Here is a 24,607-nt window from a genome sequence, read left to right as displayed (position 1 = left end):
TTGTTTTTGCCTGTCATGGAGCTCCGTTCATTCTGAACATGTCACCGGGGACTTTGGAATGTGTATCCGTAACTCCCTGATTTTCAAACACATTCCAGCCTGCCTGACTCATGAAGCGTGGAGCGACCCAGGAACATCCCAGCTCGTCATGTCCCACATTCTTCAGGCTTTCTCTTAGTTTTGGCATGTGCATGTAAATGTCAACAGGTGAGGTGAGATTTGCTGTAAAGAAGCAGATGGTCCCACAGGGTAGGCTGTGGGAGAGATGGAAATTCTAGCAGGAGATATCACAGCCAAAGACTAGCAATCTAGGCTTATCATTTGTTTAGTGCGTCAGAACCAGTGAGTCGAGGAGGAAAGCAGACCCAAGGCTATGCGGTTGCCCTCACGACCGGGAGTTTACATTTGCTTCCTGCCAGAACCAAGGACATAGCGACCGATGTGCACAGACTTCTCCAAGGTTGTTTAGTCATTGGCAAAAACAGGCCTTCACCCATCCTTGAACTGGGCCCGAGTAACTGAGATGTGCCCCTAGTGGAGGAGCCCAGGTGGAGGTTCTGAGTCCCTAAAGCTCTGCATCTTTACTTTACAAGAGATGCTGCCTGGAAGTTCTTACTTCAGAGTAAGAGCTGTGGCCGTGTTATCACCCAGACTAGAACACTCTTCAGAGTGTGAAGAGCCACTATTAATTATAGGGCAATGGCTAGAATCTGGTCTGTCCCTGGAGAAGAGGGACATCTGACAACCCTATCTTTATTTTATTTTTTAGATGGAGTCTCGCTCTGTCACACAGGCTGGAGCACAGTGGCATGATTTTGGCTCACTGCAACCTCTGTCTCCTGGGTTGAACTGATTCTCCCGCCTCAGTCTCTCAAGTAGCTGGGACTACAGGCGCCCGCCACCAGGCCTGGCTAATATTTGTATTTTTGTAGAGATGGGGTTTCACCATGTTAGCCAGGCTGGTCTCGAACTCCTGACCTCAGGGGATCCACCCGCCTAGGCCCCTCAAAGTGCTGGGATTACAGGTGTGAGCCACCACGCCCAGCTGGCTGTAACCCTATCTTTAGGCCAACTTGTACCCGGCTCCACTATGGAACTCAGTGTCGAAGTGCCCTGGCTTCCTGCCCTGGTTCTGGAGATGGGTGGTGACAATGGCTGCACAACAATGTGAATGTACTAATGGTCACAGAACTGTGTCCTTCACAGTGGCTAAAATAGTACATTTTATGTTATGTCTATTTTACCCCAATGAAAACAAATAGCAAATGTTCTGATATTCCCTCCAAACCTGCTGCTTCTGCTGACTCCTTGTCTCAATTAATTGTGGTTGTGTCTTCCGTTTGCTGAAGCCAAAGACCTCCCTGCTCTCTCAGAGCCCATGTCTGGCACATCAGTGAATCTCGTTGGCACTGCTGTCAAACACAACCATCTAGGATCTCCCCGCACCTCACGCCACCCACCACGCTAGTCCGTGGATCCCTGTTTCTCTATTGGATGTAGTAATGGTCACATAGCTGGACTTCTGCCCTGGCACTTCTTCAGCCCCTTGTTAGAGGAATCCTGCTAAATGTTGGATGATTTACCCCCACCTCCTGCACCCCCCGCCACACACACGTAGGAGCTCTACTGGCTCCTCATAACTCTCAAGGTGCCAGCCTGTCTCTGCCATGACCCGAAAGCCCTCCGTCATCTGTCTCCCGCCCTTCCCTCGCTGACTCTATCTGCCACCCTCTCCCTGTCGTCCACGGTGCCCCAGCCCCACAGGCCTCCTCCTGTTCCTCAGACTCCCCAGGGATGCTCCTGCCTCAGGGCCTTTGCCCTGGCTATTCCCTCCCGCTACGATGCTCTTCCTGAATCTGCATGATTCAATGCCCACTCCCCCATTCTCAGCCTGTCCCCATATCTCAGTGAGCCCTGCCCGGGCCACCCTGGAAAATCTCAGCATCCCAGGCTGGGTGTGGTGGCTCATGCCTGTAATCCCAGCACTTGGGAGGCCAAGGCAGGCAGATTGCTTGAGCTCAGGAGTTTGAGACCAGCCTGGCCAACACGGCGAAACCCCATCTCTCCTAAAAATACAAAAGTTAGCTGGGTGTGTTGGTGCGTGCCTGTAATCACAGCTACTTGGGAGGCTGAGGCAGAAGAATCGCTTGAACCTGGGAGGCAGAGGTTGCAGTGAGCCGAGATCATGCCACTGCACTCCAGCCTGGGTGACAGAGCGAGACTCCATCTAACACACACAAAAAAAGCTCAGTATCATCCTCCCAGCACTTATTGTCCTCCTTGCTTCTCTTGTTTTTTTCACATTCACACATATGACAATCCAGCATTCTACATATTTTATTTATCTTATTTATTTTCAGTCTTCTCCACTCAAATGTATGATATTTAAGGCAGGGGTTTTAAAATGTCTTGTTCTCGGCCAGGCATGGTGGCTCACACGTGTAATCCTAGCTCTTTGGGAGGCCGAGGCAGGTGGATCACCTGAGGTCAGGAGTTCAAGACCAGCCTGGTCAACATGGCGAAACCCCATCTCTACTAAAAATACGAAATTAGCCAAGCGTGGTGGCGGGCGCCTGTAATCCCAGCTACTCAGGAGGCTGAAGCAGGAGAATTGCTTGAACCTGGGAGGCAGAGCTTGCAGTGAGCCGAGATCATGCCACTGCACTCCAGCCTGGGTGACAGAGTGAGACTCCGTCTCAAAAAAAAAAAAAAATAAGGCCGGGCGCGGTGGCTCAAGCCTGTAATCCCAGCACTTTGGGAGGCCGAGGCGGGCGGATCACGAGGTCAGGAGATCGAGACCATCCTGGCTAACACGGTGAAACCCTGTCTCTACTAAAAATACAAAAAATTAGCCGGGCGTGTTGGCGGGCGCCTGTAGTCCCAGCTCCTCGGGAGGCTGAGGCAGGAGAATGGCCTGAACCCGGGAGGCGGAGCTTGCAGTGAGCCGAGATCGCGCCACTGCACTCCAGCCTGGGTGACACAGCAAGACTCTGTCTCAAAAAAAAAAAAAAAATAAATAAATAAATAAATAAAAAAAAATAAAATGTCTTGTTCTCTTTTTTCCTCCAGTGCCCAGATCAGCACCTGATGTATACTTGGCACACAATAACTACTCTTGAAATTCATGAAGGAATCTGGACATTTAGGGGGTTCCTCAGAATCCGCCGCTTTTAGGGAAGATTCTCTGCCTGATGTGTGAGCACTCTAACCTCTTCATCTGTGCTCAGTCCCCTTGCAATGCTTCTCTAAGGTCGGCCTACATTTCACTTAATTCAGTGGCTCTCCACTGGGGGCGCTCTTCCCCTTGCAGGGGACATTTGGCAATAAATGAATACATGGGGACATTTTTGGTTCTTACAAGGGAGGCGAGAGGTGCTACTGGCATCTAGCGGGTAGAGGCCTGAGGTCCTGCCATTAATAAATACCCTATATCATGCTCTGGAAAGCTTCCCATAACAAAAAATTATCTGGACAGATGTCAACTGTGTCGAGGCTGAGAACCCCTGATCTACGCTGATCATATTAGGAATGATCTAGTCTGCATTTAATAAGAGGGAAGTCTTTTGGGGGCTGTTATGGGTTGAATTGGGTCCCCCCAGTTCATATGTTGAAGACAAGTCCTATGCTCAGGACCTCAGAATGTGCCTGTATTTGGAGATAGGGACTTTGAAGTAATTTAATTGAAATCAGGCTGGGCATGGTGGCTGATGCCTGTAGTCCCAGCTACTCAGGAGGCTGAGGCAGGAGAATCACTTAAATCTGGGAGGTAGAGGTTTCACTGAGCCAAGATCGCACCACTGCACTCCAGCCTGGGCGACAAGAATGAAAGGTTGTCTCAAAAGAAAAAAAAAGAAATCATTAGGGTGGGTCCTAATCCAATATGACTGGTGTCTTTTTTTTTTTGAGATATAGTTTCGCTCTGTGGCCAGGCTGGAGTGCAGTGGCGTGATCTCGGCTCACTGCAACCTCTGCCTCCCAGGTTCAAGCATTTCTCCTGCCTCAGCCTCCCAATTAGCTGGGACTACAGGCACCCGTCACCACATCCGGCTAGTTTTTGTATTTTTAGTAGAGATGGGGTTTCACCATGTTGGCCAGGATGGTCTCGATCTCTTGACCTCGTGATGCTCCCGCCTTGGTCTCCCAAAGTGTTGGGATTACAGGCGTGAGCCACCGTGCCCGGCCTTGGTGTCCTTTTAAAGATGGGAGATTCGGGCTCAGGTGCACACAGAGGGAAGATGATGTGAAGACACAGGGAGGAGATGGCCACCTTTTGGGAGTGATGATGCGTCTGCAAGTTGAGGGATGTCGAGGCAACCTCTGCAAGCTGCAAAGACAAGGAAGGATCCTCCCTTACAGCCACCAGGGAAAGCATGGCCTTGGGGATGCCTGGGTTTAGATTTCAAGCCTCCAGAACTACGAGAGAATATATATATATGTATATGTATAGATATATGTATATATACATATGCATATGTATATGTCATATATATGTATCTATACATATATACATATGCATATATATATCAGTCTCTGTCACCCAGGCTGGAGTAGAGTGGCATGATCCTGGCTTATTGCAGCCTTGACCTCCTGGGCTCAAGCAATGCTCCCACCTCAGCCTCCCAAGTAGCAGGACTACAGGCACATACTGCTATGCCTGTAATTTTTTTTGTGTGTATTATTTTTTGTATTTTTCTTGGAGATGGGGGTTTCACCATGTTGCCCAGACTCAAACTCCCAGCCTCAAGTAATCCTCCTGCCTTGGCCTCCCAAAGTGCTGGGATTACAGGCGTGAACCTCTGTGCCCCACTGAGATTTCTGTTGTTTTACCCAGATTTTGGTACTTGGTTAGGGCAGCTGGAGTAAACTAATGCCAGGGCAGAGCCAGTGCTAAATCCAAACTTGATACTAATGGGCTCTATACCCTGTGATGATTAAGGTGTCTTGGAAAAAGAAAGGGTCTTACCAGGACAGTGGTTAGATACTCCCATGGCAGGAGAGGCCAGAATGTGTAGTCTGTTGGCCATCATGAGGCTCATGACCTGGAGCTGACCAAGAATATTTGTATAATAAATGTTCAAAGCCACCAGTCACCAAAGCCTTTCATGGGTAAATGACCCCAGCACAAAGTGTTTTTTGCTAATATTAACTTTGGTTCTATTTCAGATCAATAAAGGCAAAAACCAGGAGATCCCATAAATCCCGCTGAGCCTGTCATAGCTATCAAATTAAACCCAGATAAAGCTTCTGGTGGCTAATGACATGGCCATCACCCAGCGTGGACGTGGGCAGGAGGGGCTCTCCGGGGGCATCTGGTCTGCTGTGGAGACACTTGTCATCTGGGGGCTCAGTGGCTCTAATGGAGGGTGATGCTTTGAACGCGATTATCTCCCCCCATAAAAAAATAAATAAATAATAAGGATAATTTAAAAATAAACAAAGATCTGGATTTGTAGGCTACTTACTGTCCCAGGACCAAGATTAATGGCCAGTGGCAAGTTTTCGTGAAGATCTTCTATAGCCCGATTAGCCATGCTGGGAGTCCAGAGAGATAATGTCTTTTCACATATAAAAGATCCTATTGATTTCCTGTTAGTATTATCCTGAAAATGTGCAGTGTATATCTATGAAGCAGAGACAATCTTCCATCACTTGTTTTATGGGAAGAGAATGGTTATTGTATCTCTTCCCATAAAATATAATCTCTTTTTCTCTTCCAAAATCTACTCGTCCCTCTGGGAATTTCCACTTGTAATCTGTGGAAGTGAATTGATTTTTTTATTTTGTTTTATTTTTTGCATGTGCCGGTATTTTTATATTTGGCTTCTCTACATTTTCTCATTGTTCTCTGGAGTCTGGCTTTTCTAGATTGTTATTTGAGGTTGTCTAAAAATGAGTTAAAAAAAAAAAAATCAGTCCCATTGAAACACGCACAGCCATGTACCCGACAGCGGGTGTCAGGTTCCTATGACTGCTCCCACTGCGGCGCCCCACCTTTCTCCCCCGTCGGGGGCTGGCGTTTGTAAATTCCTCGGAGGGCTTCGGAGGCAGTAAGAGGTTGCCTGGTGGGTTCCAATAGGATGCCGATGCAAAATACCAAGTCACTGAATGAAGGAAGTGCTCTTCCTGCTGACTGGGGTTCTCAGCGTTATGTCTGGGCATTTCTTCAGGATCAATTAAGACACAAGGGCAGAGTCCTGCATATTTAAATACTGTGCCCTGAGTAGCGGCTTCCTAAGCTAATGAGTTTGGCTGAGAAGACCCCAACAATGCAGTCCTGTCCAGAACTTAAACAGAGAGCTTTGCAAACTGGAGCTCCAGCTATGAAGCCAGTCCTTGTGGTTCTGCCTGCACCTCTTTATTAACGTAGCTCTCCCTTAATTCTCGTACCTACAACGGCCCCATGCTTTGAGGCCCAACCCCTCTACAAGCCTCTTTCACACTTTCTGCCCGCTGCCGATCTCTCTCCCTTCCCTGAGCTCCTGTGGTAGTTAGGGATTGCACCATTCTGGCCAGCATTTAATTACAACCACCTTTTATTGCTCTCCGCTTATTGCACCTGTGCTATTCTACAGAGCTACGTGCTGCGTCTTCCAGATTCACCTTGTTCTCACTCCTTCCGCTTCCACACTATGCCTGGGGCCTATCAAATTTATTTTGCACTATTGACAGATGATTTTTAAATATATATATATGTTATATTGTATAGCATAAATGTATTATAAATTATAACATAAGTATATTATATTAACATGTATAGTATATATTATAACATGAATATATAAGGTAAATGTAAATCTTGATGCTATGGTTCCCCAAATTCATATGAATTCATATGAATTGTAACCCCTAGTACCTCAGATTGTGACTCTATTTGGAGATAGGGTCTTTCAAGAGGTAATTAAGTTAAAAGGAGGTCATTAGGGTGGGCTGTAATCCCACGTGATTGCTGTCTTCATAAGAGATTAGGGCCAGGCATGGTGGTTCACGTCTGTAATCCCAGCATTTGGGAGGCCGAGGCGGGAGGATAACCTGAGGCCAGGAGTTTGAGAACAACCTGGCCAACATGAAGAAACCCCGTCTGTACTAAAAATACAAAAATTAGCTGGGTGTGGTGGTGTGCGTCTGTAGTCCCAGCTGCTCGGGAGGCTGAGGCAGGGGAATCACTGGAACCCGGTGGGGGAGGTTGAAGTGAGCTGAGGTCACACCACTGCACTCCAGCCTGGGGGACAGAGTGAGACCCTGTCTCAAAATAACAACCATAAAAAACAAAAAACAAAAACAATAAAAGGGGTTTCTGTGGGGTAGCAATGAGGCTGGAGAATACTGAAGTTCTATCCCAGATGTAATGACAACAAAAAGTCCAAAAAAGTCACACAAAGCTAATGGTCCTTGCTCAGGAAACACTTAAGCCAACAGAACCCATAACGCTTTTATCTAGACTTCCTAGAACTGTACTCATTGCTAGGGATAAACTCAATTATCAAAACTCATTGACTCTGAAATGTAACTTGCATATACTGCTGCCCATTCCAATTCATCAGACAGGCAGCTGTTCCACGGTTAATGTAATCACTCCTTGCCACGTTATTAATCTGTTTTCTAAGTATGAAAGGATGACGGTGTGGCTTCTGTGATGCAGATGTGGACATTTGTCAGGTCACATCTGGCCAGGGGTTTGTCACATCATGACTTCATGAAGGAATCAATTCCCGTTTCCTTCAGCTGATCTTAGGGCCATCTTCACAGGCTTGATTTTCTCGATTGTAATATAAAAATTAAATTTCAGCCCATGTGATTTATGCAGTTTTCTTTCCTTTCTTTTCTTTCTTTCTTTCTTTCTTTCTTTCTTTCTTTCTTTCTTTCTTTCTCTTTCTTTCTTTCTTTCTTCTTTCTTTCTTTCTTTTTCTTTCTTTCTCTCTCTTTCCTTCCTTCCTTCCTTCCTTCCTTCCTTCCTTCCTTCCTTCCTTCCTTCCCTCTCTCTCTCTTTCTTTCTTTCTTTCTTTCATTTTTTTTAGACGGAGTCTCACTCTGTCGCCCAGGCTGGAGTGCAGTGGCGCGATCTTGGCTCACTGCAAGCTCTGCCTCCCAGGTTCACGCCATTCTCCTGCCTCAGCCTCTTGAGTAGCTGGGACTACAGGTGCCTGCCACCATGCCCGGTTAATGTTTTGGATTTTTTAGTAGAGACGGGGTTTCACCATGTTAGCCAGGATGGTCTCGATCTCCTGACCTCGTAATCCACCCGCCTCGGCCTCCCAAAGTGCTGGGATTACAGGCGTGAGCCACCGCGCCCGGCCGCCTATGTCCCATTTCTTTCAGAAGTTAACAGCACATAGTGCATGTTCACAAGGTCCCCACAAAGCAAGGAGGGGAAGGTCTATAATTCTGTCCAGCTTTTGTGTATGGACACATTCATAGAAAGAGGAAGAGCTAGGCATAAAGTCCTATCCATCCATGCCTAGGGTTGCAGGTTACTCTCCAAGCCACATTAGCAGAAATGCCACTGGGCCAGGGCTAATTGCCAAGCAATCACACCCCAGGCCTTTGCTGGGGTCTTGTGCATGGCATATGTCTCTCCTAAGTCTGTGAGAATTAAGCTAAAGTCCAGGTGGGCATAGTGGTGCATGTCTGTAGTCCCAGCTACTCGGGAGGCTGAAGCGGAAGGATTGCTTGAGCTCGGGAGATGGAGGCTGTGGTGAGCTATGATTGCACCACTGCACTCCAGCCTGGGTGACAGAGCGAAATCCTGTCACTGTCACACACACACACACACACACACACACACACACACACACAAAGCTAAAGTCCTTCTGCAAAGTTTGGCACAAATTTCCTTGGACCTTTTTTGCTTCAGAGGCCTGGGCAGAGGGTTCCCCAAACATGGGACTTTACTGCTTTCTTAAATGTGCCTTTCAATATTCAACATCAATCTGTGAATCCACAGTAGATTTTTAAAAATTTTGGTTTTGGCTGGGCGCGGCGGCTCACGCCTGTAATCTCAGCACTTTGGGAGGCCGAGGCAGGCAGATCATGAGGTCAGAAGTTCGAGACCAGCCTGACCAACATGGTGAAACCTCGTCTCTACTAAAAATACCAAAATTAGCCAGGCGTGGTGGCATTCGCCTGTAATCCCAGCTACTCAGGAGGCTGAGGCAGGAAAATTGCTTGAACCTGTTTTTTTTTTTTTTGTTATTTTTTTATTTTTATTTTTTTTGCGAGGGAGTCTCACTGTTGCCCAGGCTGCAGTGGAGTGATGTGATCTCGGCTCACTGCAACCTCCACCTTCCGGGTTCAAGTGATTCTCCTGCCTCAGCCTCTGAGTAGCTGGGATTACAGGCGCACGCCACCACGCTAATTTTTTTGTATTTTTAGTAGAGATAGGGTTTCACCATGTTGGCCAGGCTGGTCTCGAACTCCTGACCTCAGAGGATCCTCCTGTCTCAGCCTCCCAAAGTGCTAGGATTATAGGAATGAGCCACCTTGCCTGGCCCTAAAAATTTTTTTTTTTTTTTTTTTGAAACAGTGTCTCACTCTGTCACCCAGACTGGAGTGCTGGGGTGCGGTCATAGCTCACTGCAGCCTAGAACTCCCAACCTCAAACAATCCTCCCACCTCAGCATCCCAAGTAGCTGTTACTACAGGCGCACCACCATACCTGTAAAATTTTTTTGTAGGCCAGGCATGGTGGCTCATGGCTGTAATCCCAGCACTTTGGGAGGCCAAGGCGGGCAGATCACCTGAGGTCAGGAGTTCAAGTCCAGCCTGGCCAACATGGTGACACCTCGTCTCTACTAAAAATACAAAAATCAGCTGGGAGTCATAGTGCATGCCTGTAGTCCCAGCTACTCAGGAGGCTGAGGCAGGAAAATTGCTTGAACTTAGGAGGGGGAGGTTCGGTGACAGTGAGACCCTGTCTCAAAAAAAAAAAATTATTTTTTGAGACTCCTGATCTCAAGCAGTCTTCCCACTTTGGCCTCCCAAAGCTTTGGGATTACACGCATGGGCTAGTGGATATATTAAATGCCCATGAGATAAGTGAATCAAGAAAGTGAGGCTAAATTTTCCCCATCAGAATATGCAAGCTCTTCCTCATTACATGCCTCCTGCGCATCCCCCAACTTGCCAATACACACTGAGATTTTGGGTCTCAAATCCCTATCTATTTTCGGAGAAAAAGGTGATTCCCTTGGAATCCTGATGCAGATGGATGTCGTGTTGAGATGTGGGTCTCCTGATTCTCTGAAGGTACAATTTTTTTTCTTGTAAGGTTCCATAACTAGATTAATGAGTCAGTATCATCTAGTCTGATTATCTGTTTCATCAGAGATTCGTCATAGATTTCCTATGTTTCTGATCAGTTACTATGGATACTGCTTTTGTTATCACAGTTCTCCATAACCGAAGGCTGCACTTTTGCGGGCTACACCCACTGTAAAAATCAATCTGTGCAAAGCTCTCAGGATACACCTTGTTTGTTTGTTTTTAATTCTTTTTAATAGAGATGGAAGGATTGCAGGCCCGGGGTAGTGGTAAGGAGGGGAGCTGAAATAAATTTCCCATATGCCTGTTCATTATCAAACATTTGCATCTCATCTTCAACTCCAAGCATACATTTCCAGTGTGGTTTATGCTTTGGAGACATTTGGCTCTGAGGATGCTGGGGTTTGGAGACAATCATTTCCTTCCTCCTCCTCTCATGCTCATCTCATCGCAGTAGAATTACTTGCTTAGCTGTCTGTCTTCTTTCTTCCCTCAATAATACTGTGGATTCAAGTTATCATTGTCTCCCCAAAGTGGCTCAGGGCACAGAGAGTTCTCAACATGTGTTCAGCGAATGAATGGCTCTTTTCTTGTATTTCTCTCCTCTTACTCAGCTGAAAAGTGCAATTACATCTAAGATCCCTGTTTAAGACAGGACTCTTCTGGTCGTAAGAAAAAAACAGGCTGGGCGCAGTGGCTCATGCCTGTAATCCCAGCACTTTGGGAGGGCGAGATGGGCGGATCACGAGGTCAGGAGATCGAGACCATCCTGGCTAACACGGTGAAACCCCGTCTCTACTAAAAATACAAAAAATTAGCCGGCCTGGTGGCGGGCGCTCCTGTAGTCCCAGCTACTCGGAAGGCTGAGGCAGGAGAATGGCGTGAAACCGGGAGGCGGAGCTTGCAGTGAGCCGAGATCGCTCCACTGCACTCCAGCCTGGGTGACAGAGCGAGACTCCGTCTCAAAAAAAAGAAAGAAAGAAAAAAACAAAAGACACTCAAGGAACGAGAGCCTGGTGGGTGATGAAGGAGATATCCAGGCACAGGAGCCCAGGAAAAGCCGGACAGGCGGATTAAAGTCTTGGAGCCGCAAAAGGACACTTCTGGATTCAGGGCTGCCCCAGGGGCCGCGGGAGCAGGAGTGTGTGGGTTTCACTCGGGTGTTCTGCCCTTGACACAGTCATGGGCTCCTCCAGGCCTCCTGTTCCCTGCTCTCTCCTGCTGTATCTCGCCTGTCAGTCTGCATCTACTTTATACACTCATCCGATCCACATTTCTTCTTCATAACTTCAGTTGCACAGGGCCCACTGTGGCCTCTCTGGCTTCTTTCTACGTTATAATGTTTAAAGGTCAACTTTTTTTCCTCCAAGTTTTATTTTAGATTTGGAGGTACCTGTGCAGGTTTGTTACGTGGGAATATTGTGTGATGCTGAGGTTTGGGGTACAATGGAACCTGTCACCCAGGGAGTGAGCACAGTACCCAAGAGTTAGTTTTTCAACCCTGTCCCCCTCCTTCTCCTCTCTACTCCTCTCTAGGAGGCCCCAGTGTCTTTTTTTTCTTTCCTTTTTCCTTTTTTTTTTTTTTTTTGTTGTTGTTGTTTTTTTTGCTTTAAGACAGGCTCACTCTGTTGCCCAGGCTGGAGTGCAGTGGCACTCTGGTGAACTTCCCAGGCTCAAGTGATCCTCCCACCTCAGCCTCCCTAGTAGCTGGGACCACAGGCGTGCACCATCATACCTGGCTAATTTTTTTTTATTTTTATTTTTAGTAGAGATGAGGTCTTGCTATGTTGCCCCAGGCTGGTCTTGGTCTCAGGTCAAGTAATCCTCCTGCCTCCGCTTCCCAAAGGTCTGGGACTACAGATATGAACCAACATGCCCGGCCCCCCAGGGTGTATTGCTGGCATCTTTATGTCCATGAGTACCCAAATTTTAGCTCTCACTTATAAGTAAGAACATGTGATATTTGGTTTTCTGTTCCTTCGTTAATTTGCTTAGGATGATGGCCTCCAGCTGCATCCCTGTTGCTGCAAAATATATGATTTTGGAAGATGGAACACTTGAGGCCAGGAGTTCGAGACCAGCCTGGTCAACATGGTGAAACCCCATCTCTACCAACAATACAAAAAATTAGCTGGGTGTGGTGGTGCGTGCCTATAATCCCAGCTACTCGGGAGGCTGAGGCAGGAGAATCACTTGAATCCAGGAGGTGGAGGCTGCAGTGAGCTGAGATCGTGCCACTGTACTCCAGTCGGGTGACAGGGTGAGACTCCATCTAAAAAAAAAAAAAAAAAAAAGACATGATTTTGTTCCTTTTCATGGCTGCGAATATCAACTTTTAACATTAACTGCCCCATTCTCTCAAGCTTACGGTTTCTTCCTTCAAATGCCCCAGGCAAGAATCTGACTGGTCCACCTCATTTTTTTTTTTTTTTTTTTTTTTTTTTGAGATGGAGTCTCACTCTATTGCCCAGGCTGGAGGGCAGTGGCACTATCTCGGCTCACTGCAACCTTCTCCACCTCCTGAGTTCAAGTGATTCTCTTGCCTCAGCCTCCCGAGTAGCTGGGACCACAGGTGTGTGCCACCATGTCTGGCTAATTTTTGTATTTTTAGTAGGGACGGGTTTCACCATGTTGGCCAGGCTGGTCTTGAACTCCTGACCTCAAGTGATCTGCCCTCTTCAGCCTCCCAAAGTGCTGGGATTACAGGCATGAGCCACTGGGCCCGGCTACCTCATCTTTCTAAACCAGGACGATGCACAGTCCCTGGATTGGCTGTTCTAGGTCAGGAGACCCACAGTCCTATCGAATATGGCTAAGGGTCAATGTCATATGCTACAAAACATGGCTGCCCATAGACAGTTTTCACCAAAGGATAAGGCGGGTCATGGGGACTGTCATTTAGAGTGGTTGGCAACACTCGCTCCATTGTGCAGCAGCAATGTGGTGCAGTGGTTTGACCCCAGCTGGGCAGGGAGGGGGCTGCTGAAGCCAATCAAGCTAATTCCACTCCTTCCCCTTGCCTGTTCTTGGTCAAAGAGTTCAAGGTTGGGCCAGCAAGTGGCATTCCTCTGTGACAGGGAGAGGTTCAGGGATGGGTCTGCAGATCAGTTTGATGTTTTCTCAAGGACATTGTTGAGAAGGAAATGTCCTTGTTTTTAAGGAACGGCCGTAGGGAGAAGTGGTCTCTCTTCCTTTGGACATTGCTGTGCACAAATAAATGGGAGAGCCCCAAGCTGCAGCAGCCATTCTTACTTCTGCCCCAAGGATGACATCACCAGCTCAAGAGGGCAGGACTCAGAGCATGGCAGGGAAACTGAGGCAGAGCCAGTGGAATAGCTAGGTCCCAAAGCCCACCCTTTCTCTTGGCCTCCGGTCATGTGATCCAATAAATGTCCTTATTGTTTAAGCCAGTTTTGGGCTTTTGTAATTTGCAGCTAAAAGCATGGCTGGGAGTAGGGGGCGGGCCGGGTAGGGGGTGCCTGTGGGCCTGGCGGGGAATGTATAGGGTGTAATTTCAAATGGTGAATTCTGAATATAATGCAGGGGGCGGGCCAGGTAGGGGGTGCCTGTGGGCCTGGCGGGGAATGTATAGGGTGTAATTTCAAATGGTGAATTCTGAATATTATGCAGGGGGCGGGCCAGCTCCACAAGCAGACAGCCGAGAAATCACAGAGGGCCCTGTACTTGGCTTAATGCTTTGCTGTCTTAAAATTCCTATTAAAATTTTTTTTTTAATTTTATTTTAGAGATGGGCTCCCAAGCTGTTGCCTTGGCCGGAGAGCAGTGGTGTGATCATAGCTCACTACAGCCTCGAACTCCTGGGCTCAAGGAGTCCTCTTGCCTCAGCCTCCCAAGTAGCTGGGACTACAGGCGTGCACAATCATAGATGCCTGATTTATTTATTTTGCAGAGATCGGGTCTCAGTATGTTGCAGTGGCTTCTCTTGAACTCCTAGGCTCCAGTGATCCTCTGACCTTGGCCTCCCAAAGTGCTGGGATTACAGGTGTGAGCCACTATATCCAGTTATGCATTTTTAACAAGGGGCCTGCATTTTCATTTTGCACCAGGCCCTACAAATTATGTAGACAGTCCTAGGCAGGTGACAGAACATTTAGAAAAGGAGTGTGTAAACTGTAAAGCACTATACAAAAGCATCCTGTCCTTCTCCCCGGGGACAAAAGATACTATGTGAGCCTCCTATGCCTAGTTTCATGGGTCTTCCTGCCAGCAAACCTCCCATCCATACGCTCCAACTGTCTTCTGCCTGACCCCTGATAGCCTGCACAGACAGTGGGTCAACTCCGACCCACTGTGTTCCCATAGGAACGTGGAGAGATAGGTAGAGAATTCATTATCCATTGAAGTTTGTTTTCCGTTTTCGGAAGTTTTGGGAAGTATAAGACCAAAGTTAAACTATTTAATTAACATCTAAACAAATGAGTAAAGCACACACACACACACACACACACACACACACACACACACACACGAACTACTATGTTTGCTGGGCCTGAATTAAAATCTATTGGTCTGGGCCAGCCATGGTGGCTCATGCCTGTAATCCTAGCACTGTGGGAGGCCGAGGCGGGCGGATCACCTGAGGTTAGGAGTTCAAGACCAGCCTGGCCAACTTGATGAAACACCATCTCTATTAAAAATACAAAAATTAGCTGGGAGTGGTGGCACATGCCTGTAGTTCCAGCTACTCGGGAGGCTGAGGCATGAGAATCGCTTGAACCCGAGAGGCAGAGGTTGCAGTGAGCCCAGATTGCGCCACTACACTCCAGCCTGGGACTCTGTCTCAAAAATCTGTTGCTCTGTTCGGAATCTTCCTCCGCCTTTTAGGGACCTACTTTAGACTCACGGGCCCGACTATCCTACCTTTATCTTTGTGTGCATGTGTTTTTCCCACTGAACGTGGGCTCATGTGTCACAGGTGAAAAGAATGGCTGTCTGATTCAGCCTGTCCCTGCATCCTGCTAATGTGGTTCCTGTGAGTGAGTGTTGCTTTGGAGATAATGAATGCATCCCATTTAGTGCAAAAATATACCTTGTCACCGGTCACATGGCAAATGTAACCATAAAAAGTTTAAAATGCTATTATTTAAAATTTATTTTCTCATAAAAAATGGTTCCTGAAATGATCATAATTTGAAGAACTTACTTCATAGTTACAATACATTATGCCCGGGCCCAGGCCTAAGGCTGGTAATCCCAGAGCCAAGGGGGAGATCTCAGTCCTGGTTAGGACTGCGTAGCCTTGGTCCCTACCACCCCTTCCTTTACGGAGCCTCCACTCCGTGTCTGTTTCATTCGCATCAACCCAAAATTGTGACTGCAGATGAGCCCATTTTACACTATTGCCTCCCCATTCCCAAAATGGCTTTTTTTTTTTTTTTTTTTTTTGAGACAGGGTCTCACTGTCTCCCAGGCTGAAGTGCAGTGCTGCGATCTCAGCTCACTGCAATCTCTGCCTCCCAGGCTCAAGCGATCCTCACACCTCAGCCTCCTGAGTAGCTGGGACTACAGATAGGCACGCACCATTATGCCCAAGTAATTTTTTTTTTTTTTTTTTTAGAGAGGAGGTTTCGTTAAGTTGGCCAGGCTGACCTCAAACTCCTGGGCTCAAGCAATCCTCTTGTCTTAGTGTCCTGAGTAGCTGAGACTGCAGGTGCACACCACCATGCCTGGCTAATTTTATTTTATCTAATTTTTTTGTGGAGACGAGGTCTTGTCACATCATTGCCCAGGCTGGTCTTGAACTCTGAGACTCAAGTGATTTTCCTGCCTCGGCCTCCTGAAGTGCTGGGATCACAGGTGTGAGCCACGATGTCTCACCTCAAATGGCATTGTGTGTGTGTGTGGTGTGTGTGTGTGTGGTGTGTGTGTGTGGTGTGTGTGTGTGTGGTGTGTGTGTGTGGTGTGTGTGTGGGGTGTGTGTGTGGGGTGTGTGTGGGGTGTGTGTGTGGTGTGTGTGGTGTGTGTGTGTGGTGTGTGTGTGGTGTGTGTGGTGTGTGTGTGGGGTGTGTGTGTGGTGTGTGTGTGGTGTGTGTGTGTGGTGTGTGTGTGTGATGTGTGTGTGGTGTGTGTGGTGTGTGTGGGGTGGTGTGTGTGTGGTGTGTGTGCATGGTGTGTGTGGTGTGTGTGGTGTGGTGTGTGTGTGTGTGGTGTGTGTGTGGTGTGTGTGCGTGGTGTGTGTGGTGTGTGTGTGGTGTGTGTGGTGTGGTGTGTGTGTGTGGTGTGTGTGTGGTGTGTGTGCGTGGTGTGTGTGGTGTGTGTGTGGTGTGTGTGGTGTGGTGTGTGTGTGTGGTGTGTGTGTGGTGTGTGTGCGTGGTGTGTGTGGTGTGTGTGTAGTGTGTGTGGTGTGGTGTGTGTGTGGTGTGTGTGTGGTGTGTGTGTGTGGTGTGGTGTGTGTGTGGTGTGTGTGTGTGGTGTGTGTGTGTGGTGTGTGTGTGTGTGGTGTGTGTGTGGTGTGTGTGTAGTGTGTGGTGTGTGTGTGATGTGTGTGTAGTGTGTGGTGTGTGTGTATGTGGTATGTGTGGTGTGTGTGTGTGTGTGTGTGTGTGTGTGAAGTTTGCAGGTTTAGAGACTTTTCTCCCAGTGGACTTTAATTCTCTTAGGTAAAGGAAAGGGCATAATGCTGGCTGGAATCCTCAGGACGAATGTCCCCTTTGTGCTTCATCAGTGCTTCCTGATCTTATTTTGGGGACCGACCTGAGAGTCATCGAAATGTGTGGATTCAGGAGGTCTGTGGTCACCATTTAGTGATTAGCCGTGGTATGAGAAATCTCCATTGCTTCTGGTGCAGGGGACGGTGGGGGGCGCCCCTGATAGAGCAGCACCTATGTTCCTGACAGTAAGAAACATGCTTGTCCCTGCTATGCATGACATGGCGCAAGCCTGCTAACAACTGCAGCTTAAGGAGAGCAGGGTTCTGTGCTGGGAACCCTGCAGATGCATAATTCCTGTGCTCCAAGATGCATAATTTCATTATTATTATTATTATCATCATTATTATTATTATTTTGAGACAGCTGAGGCTGGAGTACAGTGGCACCATCTCAGCTCACTGCAACCTCTGCCTCCTGGGTTCAAGTGATTGTCCTGCCTCAGCCTTCTGAATAGCTGAGATTATAGGTGCCCGCCACCAAGTCTGGCTAATTTTTGTATTTTTAGTAGAGATAGAGTTTTCCTATGTTGGCCAAGGATGGTCTTGAACTCCTGGCCTCAAGTGATCCACCCACCTCGACCTCCCAAAATGCTGGGATTACAGGTGTGAGCCACTGCCTGCTGCCAATTTCATTAATCTTTGTAACTATCCTGTGGGACAATATATGCGTTTCCTACTCCTGTTGTAACCAATGATCACAAACATAGTGCCCTAAAACAACACATCCATTTATTATCTTACAGTTATGGAGGAAATGGGTCTTACTGGACCAAAATGAAGGCATTGGCCGAGCTGCGTTCCTGCTCTAGGCTCTGCAGGAGAATCCCTTTCCTTGCCTTTTCCAGTTCCCCCAGGCTGCCCACATCCCTTGGTTTGTGGTCCCCTCCTCCTCCTCTTCAAAGCCAGCAGTGTTGCCTCTTCACATCTGGCTCTGACCTTGGCGGTTGTGATCCCATCTCCTTCTCAGACTCTGATTCTCATGCCTCTCTCTTCTAAGGACTCTTGTGATCCCACTGGGTCCACTTGGGTGATGCAGGAGAGTCCCCATAACTCACTCAACATCTTTCCATTTCATCACATCTGTAAAGACCCTTTGTGGACCGGGCGAGGTGGCTCTTGTCTATAATCCCAGTGCTTTGGGAGGCCGAGGCAGGTGGATCACTTGGAGTCAGGACTTTGAGACCAGCCTGGCCAACATGGTGAAACCCCGTCTCTACTAAAAATACAAAAATTAGCCGGGTGTGGTGGTGCATGCCTGTAATCCCAGCTGCTTGGGAGGCTAAGGCAGGAGAATCACTTGAACCGGGAGGTGGAGGTTGCAGTGAGCCGAGATCATACCACTGCACTTCAGCCTGATTGACAGAGTGAGAATCAATCTCACCAAAAAAATAAAAAAAATAAAAAAGACCCTTTGTGATATGAAGTCACACATTCACAGGCTCTGAGGTTTAGGAAATGTATTAATACATGGTTGTGGGCCATTATTCTATCGGTCACAGAAAGGTGATAGATAAACAAACTGAGGCTCAGAATGACCTGCCCAAGGGCATGTGGCTGATGTGGAACACCTGGGATTTACATCTAGGTGTGTCAGACACTGAGGCTTACTCATTTGGGTCAGCGTGTGCCCTTTCTGCAATGACACTCTTTCCCCCAGTGGTTAGTGGGTACCTGTACTCCCCAAACCCACTTGGCAGCACCCAAACTGAGTAACATTCTTTCACACCTGTATTAGGGTTCTCTAGAGGGACAGAGCTCATGGAATATATAAATATATATATATATATATAAACTTAATACTTAATAAACTCCACTTTATATATTATATATTATATATATTTATATAAATACATATTTATATATTTATATATAGTTAAATATATTTATATATCATATATTTATTTATCTATCATATATATTTATATAATTATATATAATATATATTTGTATATATTATATTATATGATATATATCATATAGTATATGATATATTATATATTATATGATATATATTATATGATATATGATATATCATATGATATATATTATATGATATATGATATATATTATATGATATATTATATAATATATGATATATATCATATAGTATATGATATATATTATATAGTATATGATATATATATAAAGGGGAGTTTATTAAGTATTGACTCACACCATCACAAGGTCCCACAACAGGCCGTCTGCAGGCTGAGGAGCAAGAAGAGCCAGTCCGAGTTCCAAAACTGAGGAACTTGGAGTCTGATGTTTCGAGGGCAGGAAGCATCCAGCACAGGAGAAAAATGAAGGCTGGGAGGCTAGGCCAGTCTCTCTTTCCACATTTTTCTGCCTGCTTACTTTCTAGCCGAGCTGGCAGCTGATTAGATTGTGCCCACCCAGATTAAGGGCGGGTCTGCCTTTCCCAGCCCACTGACTCAAATGTTAATCTCCTTTGGCAACACCCACACAGACACACCCAAGATCCATACTCTGTATCCTTCCATCCAATCAAGTTGACACTCAGTCTTAACGATCACAACACCTGATACAAAGTCACAGGCCGTTGGCTTTTATGCCCACCTGTATAGTAAGGCCAGGATTCAGAAAATGTTCTTCAATCCCCAAACCAGGACCTCACCACACCCAAGTCACCACTGCCAACTCCCAACTCCCAACCCTATTTGCCCTCTGTGCCTGGCGGCGGGTTGGGGGAGTTTGTTTTGTTTCTCAGAATGTGGTCCATGGGCCAGCTGCGTCGGCATACCTGGGCACTTGTTAGAAAGGCGGGATCTGGGCCCCACCCTAGACCAGCTGAATCAGAATCTGCATTGTAACCAGAGCCCCCCCAGTGAGTCACGTGCGCAGTGGAGTTTAAGAAGCTCCTCCCTCGAGGACCATGCTCCGCCTGGGCTGCTTTCTCACACCTATTTCTCCTCTTCTTCTGCCCCCTCCGCAGGTGTCTCGGCTTGGATTCCTGCAGCTCGGGAGGACGCATTAGGGAAATGTCTATGTTGCTCTTTCTGCCTTAGCTTCTTAGAATTGGCAGCAGAAGAGGCCCCTCCTGGCAGCGCTGGGCTGGGCCCTGCAGCTGGCTGGGGGAGGCCTCTCTGTGGCCACACGCCTGGGGTCTGGGCTGGTTCCCCTTGCTGCTGCCTGGGTGGACAGTGGTCTAGAGCTGTGCTGGGGGCCCCGTCCTTCCTCCTGTGCACCAGCCTCAGCGAGAGGCAAAGGCGAAGGTGTGAAATGACTTTGACCTTGGTGTTTAGGCAGATTCCTCTCACTCTGAAAGTGCTTCAACATGTTGGCCTGGTACGTTCCGAGCACTGTGGAGTTTTGGCAGAGTGGCCGATAAGTATTTTTAGTTCCTTCCTCCTTAATGTTTGCCAGAAAACCACAGTCATTACTCATGAGGAGGAGAAGTTTCCTCCCTCCCAGGCTCCAGAAGAGTCCGGGCTAGCCCTCAGATGCCCACTGAGCTGCCCCTGCCTGGGCTCCTAAGCTGTCTTGGAAATCAACATAATGCTAACACCTACAATAAAGCAGGACGCCATATATTTTTTAATAGACTAAGACCTGAGCTTTTTTTGTTAATTAATTTGGTGGGTTTTTTTTTTTTTTTTTTTTGAGATGGAGTCTTGCTCTGTTACCAGACTGGAGTGGAGTGACGCGATCTCAGCTCACTGCAACCTCCACCTCCTGGGTTCAAGCAATTCTCCTGCCTCAGCCTCCTGAGTAGCTGGGACTACAGACGCGTACCACCATGCCCAGCTAATTTTTTGTATTTTTAGTAGAGACAGGGTTTCACCACATTGGTTGGCCAAGCTGGTCTCGAACTCCTGACCTCAGGTGATCTGCCCACCTTGGCCTCTCAAAGTGCTATGATTACAGGCATAAGCCACCACGCCTGGCCTTTTTTTTTTTTTTTTTTTTTTTTTTTTTTGAGACAGGGTCTCGCTCTGTCACCCAGGCTGGAGTGCAGTGGCACCATCTCAGCTCATTACAACCTCTACTTCCCAGCCTCAAGTGATCCTTCTACCTCAGCCTCCTAAGTAGCTGGGACCACAGTCATGCGCCACCAAGCCTGGCTAATTTTTGCATATTTTGTAGAGATGGGGTTTTATTATGTTGTCCTGGCTGATCTTGGACTCCTGAGCTCAAGTGATCGTCCCTCCATGGCCTCCCAAAGTGTTGGGATTACAGGTGTGAGCCAGCTTGCCTGGCCCAATTTATTTGTTAAAATTCCAGTAAAATATACATATCATAAAATGTACTATTTTAACCACTTTTTTTTTTTTTTTGAGATGGAGTTTTGCTCTTGTTGCCCAGGCTGGAGTACAATGGCGTGATCTTGGCTCACTGCAACCTTCACCTCCCAGGTTCAAGCGATTCTCCTGCCTCAGCCTCCCGAGTAGTTGGGATTACAGGCATGTGCCACCACCCGCAGCTAGTTTTGTATTTTTAGTAGAGACGGGTTTTCTCCATGTTAGTCAGGCAGGTGTCCAACTCCTAACCTCAGGTGATCTGCCTGCCTCAGCCTCCCAAAGTATTGGGATTACAGGCGTGAGCCACCACGTCAGGCCTATTTTAACCACTTTTAAGTATACCATTCAGTGGCATAAGTATATTCACAGTTGTGCAGCTATCACCACCATCCATTTCCAGAGCTCTTCATCTTGTGAAACTGAAACTCTGTGCCCCACATTCCCCTGCCACCCCCTTATCCTCTGGAAACCACCATTCTACTTTCCATGAATTCCATGACTCTAGGTCTTTCATATGAGTGGAATCATACAATATTTGTCCTCTTCTGACTGGTTTATTTCCCTTAGCATAATGTTTTCAAGTTTCACCCACGATGTAGTGGCCTAAGCTTCTTAAAAAAAAAAAAAAAAAAGCCGGGCGCAGTGGTTCACACCAGTAATCCCAGCACGTTGGGAGGCTGAGGCAGGTGGATCACCCGAGGCCAGGAGTTCGAGGCCAGCCTGGCCAACATGGTGAAACCCTGTCTCTACTAAAAATAACAAAAATTAGCCGGGTGTGGTGGCGGGCGCTTGTAATCCCAGCTACCCGGGAGGCTGAGGCAGGAGAATCACTTGAACCCGGGAGGTGGAGGTTGCAGTGAGTCGAGATCGCGCCACTGCACTCTAGCCTGGGCTACAGAGTGAGACTCCATCTCAAAAAAAAAAAAAAAAAAAAAAAAAAAAAAAACTCACCCATTTAATTGATAGAGGAGGCTGGGCATAGTGACTCACACCTGTAATCTCAACACTTTGGGAGGCAGAGGTGGGAGGATTGCTTGAGCCCAGGAGTTTGAGATCAGCTTGGGTAATATAGCTAGGTCCCATCTCTCCAAAAAATAAATGAGACAGGCATGATGGTGTGTGTCTGTAGTCTCAGCTACTCGGTGGAGGCTGAGGTGGGAGGATCACTTGAGCCCAGTAAGTTGAAGCTGCAGCGAGCTATGATCACACCACTGCACTCCAGCCTGGGTGACAAAGCGAGACCTTGTCTCAAAATAAAAAACAAAAACAAAAAACCATGATTCCATTTTTTTATTTTAGGCAACCAGTTTCTGGTTAGTCCTAGCACATCTGCTAAGGTAGGGCAGCATTTGCTTTCAAAAAAGGGATGGCAAACCAGAAGCACGCCAAAGGCAGCTGCCTACCACTTCTGCTCCTTGGGAATGATCTGGGGAAAGCCAGCTGGGCACCCCTCCCTTCTGCTCAGGAGAGTGAAGAAATCCACAGGGTTAGGGCTTAGACAGCTTTGCACAAACTCAGGGGCCCCCAATTCCCTCTGCCAAGGGCAAAGTTCCTGCACCTTCAGCATCTTCAATCATAGTTCCCTGTGTGGATCTTAGTTTTAATGGCAGTACCTTCTAGACTACAAGGGACGCGGCTCCCTCAGAAAAATCTCACCATTGGTGGAGGGATAATAGCCTTAAGGATCTAGTTCAGTAAACACAGGATTCTTTTGTGATGTGCTTTCCAAACAAGGTACACACTTTGGGATTAATTAAACTCTTTTCTAGCTGCTTGCCAGGGTAACCTTTCTTTTATGCTTCTTAGGGGGGCACACAACGTAAAAAGTCAAATCTATTATGTTCATGACTCGGAGGGAAAGATCTGGGACAAAATTACCTTACACACCATTTTTTTTTTTTTGGTTGTTTTTTCTTTTCTTAAATTTCCTGAGTACTGGATCAAATGGAGAGCTGTCTGAGCTGTGTGCTAGCTAAGCAACAGAGTCAATCCAGGAGAGGAGCAGTTTGGAATTAAAGCGATAGAAGCTCAGGGTGGCGGGGGGTGACACTGATGACAGCATGAACCTCCAATTTCTTGGCAAGCTCTTGGGGGGACAATAAAGAGGTATATGGGAGTTGAGTGCTGACTGTTGAAGCCTTGGCCCATGTTCTTATTCCAGGCTTGCTGCGTTTTTGAGTGCATGACATTTAATTAATTTTACAGTTCATTCTTTTCACCGTTCCGTTTTTGACAGTGTCACTCTCCGATCTCTCAGCTGGTTGGGAAAAATCTGTATCAGTCATTACCCTTGCTCAAGCCCAGACTGGGTCATCTGGCCACAGCAGGAGATGCAGCGGGGGAACAGCAGCAGGAGATGCAGGGGGGGAACAGCAGCAGGCATGGAGCTGAGACAAGATTTCACTGTGCAGACAGTTTCCGGGAAGAGGCTGGGTCTGAAGCTGCATCTCCATGTCCCAGGAGTACCTTTCAAAGCTTCCCCTGTCCTGGCCTCAAGCTCTAGGAGCTTTGAAAAAATGCTTGCATTTTGGGCTGGGCGGGGTGGCTCACGCCTGTAATCCCTGCATTTTGGGAGGCTGAGGCGGACAGATCACTTGAGGTCAGGAGTTTGAGACCAGCCTAGCCAATATGGCGAAACCCTATCTCTACTAAAAATACAAAAATTAGCCTGGTGGTGGTGGCTCAGTACCCGTAATCCCAGCTACTTGGGAGGCTGAGGCAGGAGAATCGCTTGAGCCTGGGAGGCAGAGGTTGCAGTGAGCTGAGATCACGCCACTGGACTCCAGCGTGGGTGACAGAGTGATAGGCTGTCTCAGAAAAAGAAAAATACTCGAAAATATGCTTGCATTTTGAATATATATCTATATCTATCTATCTATATATTTTATATCTGTAAAAGAAAAAATATTCAGGACTCTCTAAATTTATTATGCCATGTGGGGAGTTAAGCCCTGGAAACTCACATAGCATGTATGCAACTTCTGCTCTTAGGTTATAGTTTAACTCTCTTCCTCTTTGCTCTTGTTCTGTAAATGACTGGGAGAGACCAGACACCAAACCTCCTCCCCTTCCAATCACTGATCTTTGTTGCAGAGGAACCGCCTCCTTTATTGTCCCGTGCCTAATTTAGACCAGATGGCACAAAAGACCCCGTGACTATTACGTCTTTAGTGTGGAAGGTTAAATATACCTTTCCCAAAAGGAAAAAGACTACCTCAACCAACCAGATATTGTAATTATGCATTAAACCTTATATAGAAAGACGTTGAGATTCTGTTACGCTTCCCCAAGCTTTGTCTATATAAACAATCACAAACTTCTACACTTTGGAGCACTGACTTCCATTCTTTGGAATCTGTGCTTCCCAGGCAGCTCATCTTCAAACTTTGTGCCTGAATAAACTCCCTTTAAACCAGATTCT

The 24,607-nt window shown here is 47.1% G+C and overlaps 1 long non-coding RNA gene across 1 annotated transcript; it reads left to right on the top strand.

Moving 5' to 3' along the window:
* LOC129472271 (uncharacterized) lies at positions 1-24,601 on the top strand. Its single transcript, XR_008653863.1, has 4 exons — positions 1-207; positions 3,070-3,250; positions 5,164-5,363; positions 23,423-24,601. It is a non-coding gene; the product is annotated as an uncharacterized lncRNA (long non-coding RNA).
* Positions 24,602-24,607: the final 6 nt, after the last annotated feature.

The sequence above is a fragment of the Symphalangus syndactylus genome, chromosome 22, assembly GCF_028878055.3.
Source record: "Symphalangus syndactylus isolate Jambi chromosome 22, NHGRI_mSymSyn1-v2.1_pri, whole genome shotgun sequence".
NCBI classification, from domain to species: domain Eukaryota; kingdom Metazoa; phylum Chordata; class Mammalia; order Primates; family Hylobatidae; genus Symphalangus; species Symphalangus syndactylus.
Note: the sequence above shows the minus strand (reverse complement) of the source record. Positions and strands in the feature narration are given on the sequence as shown.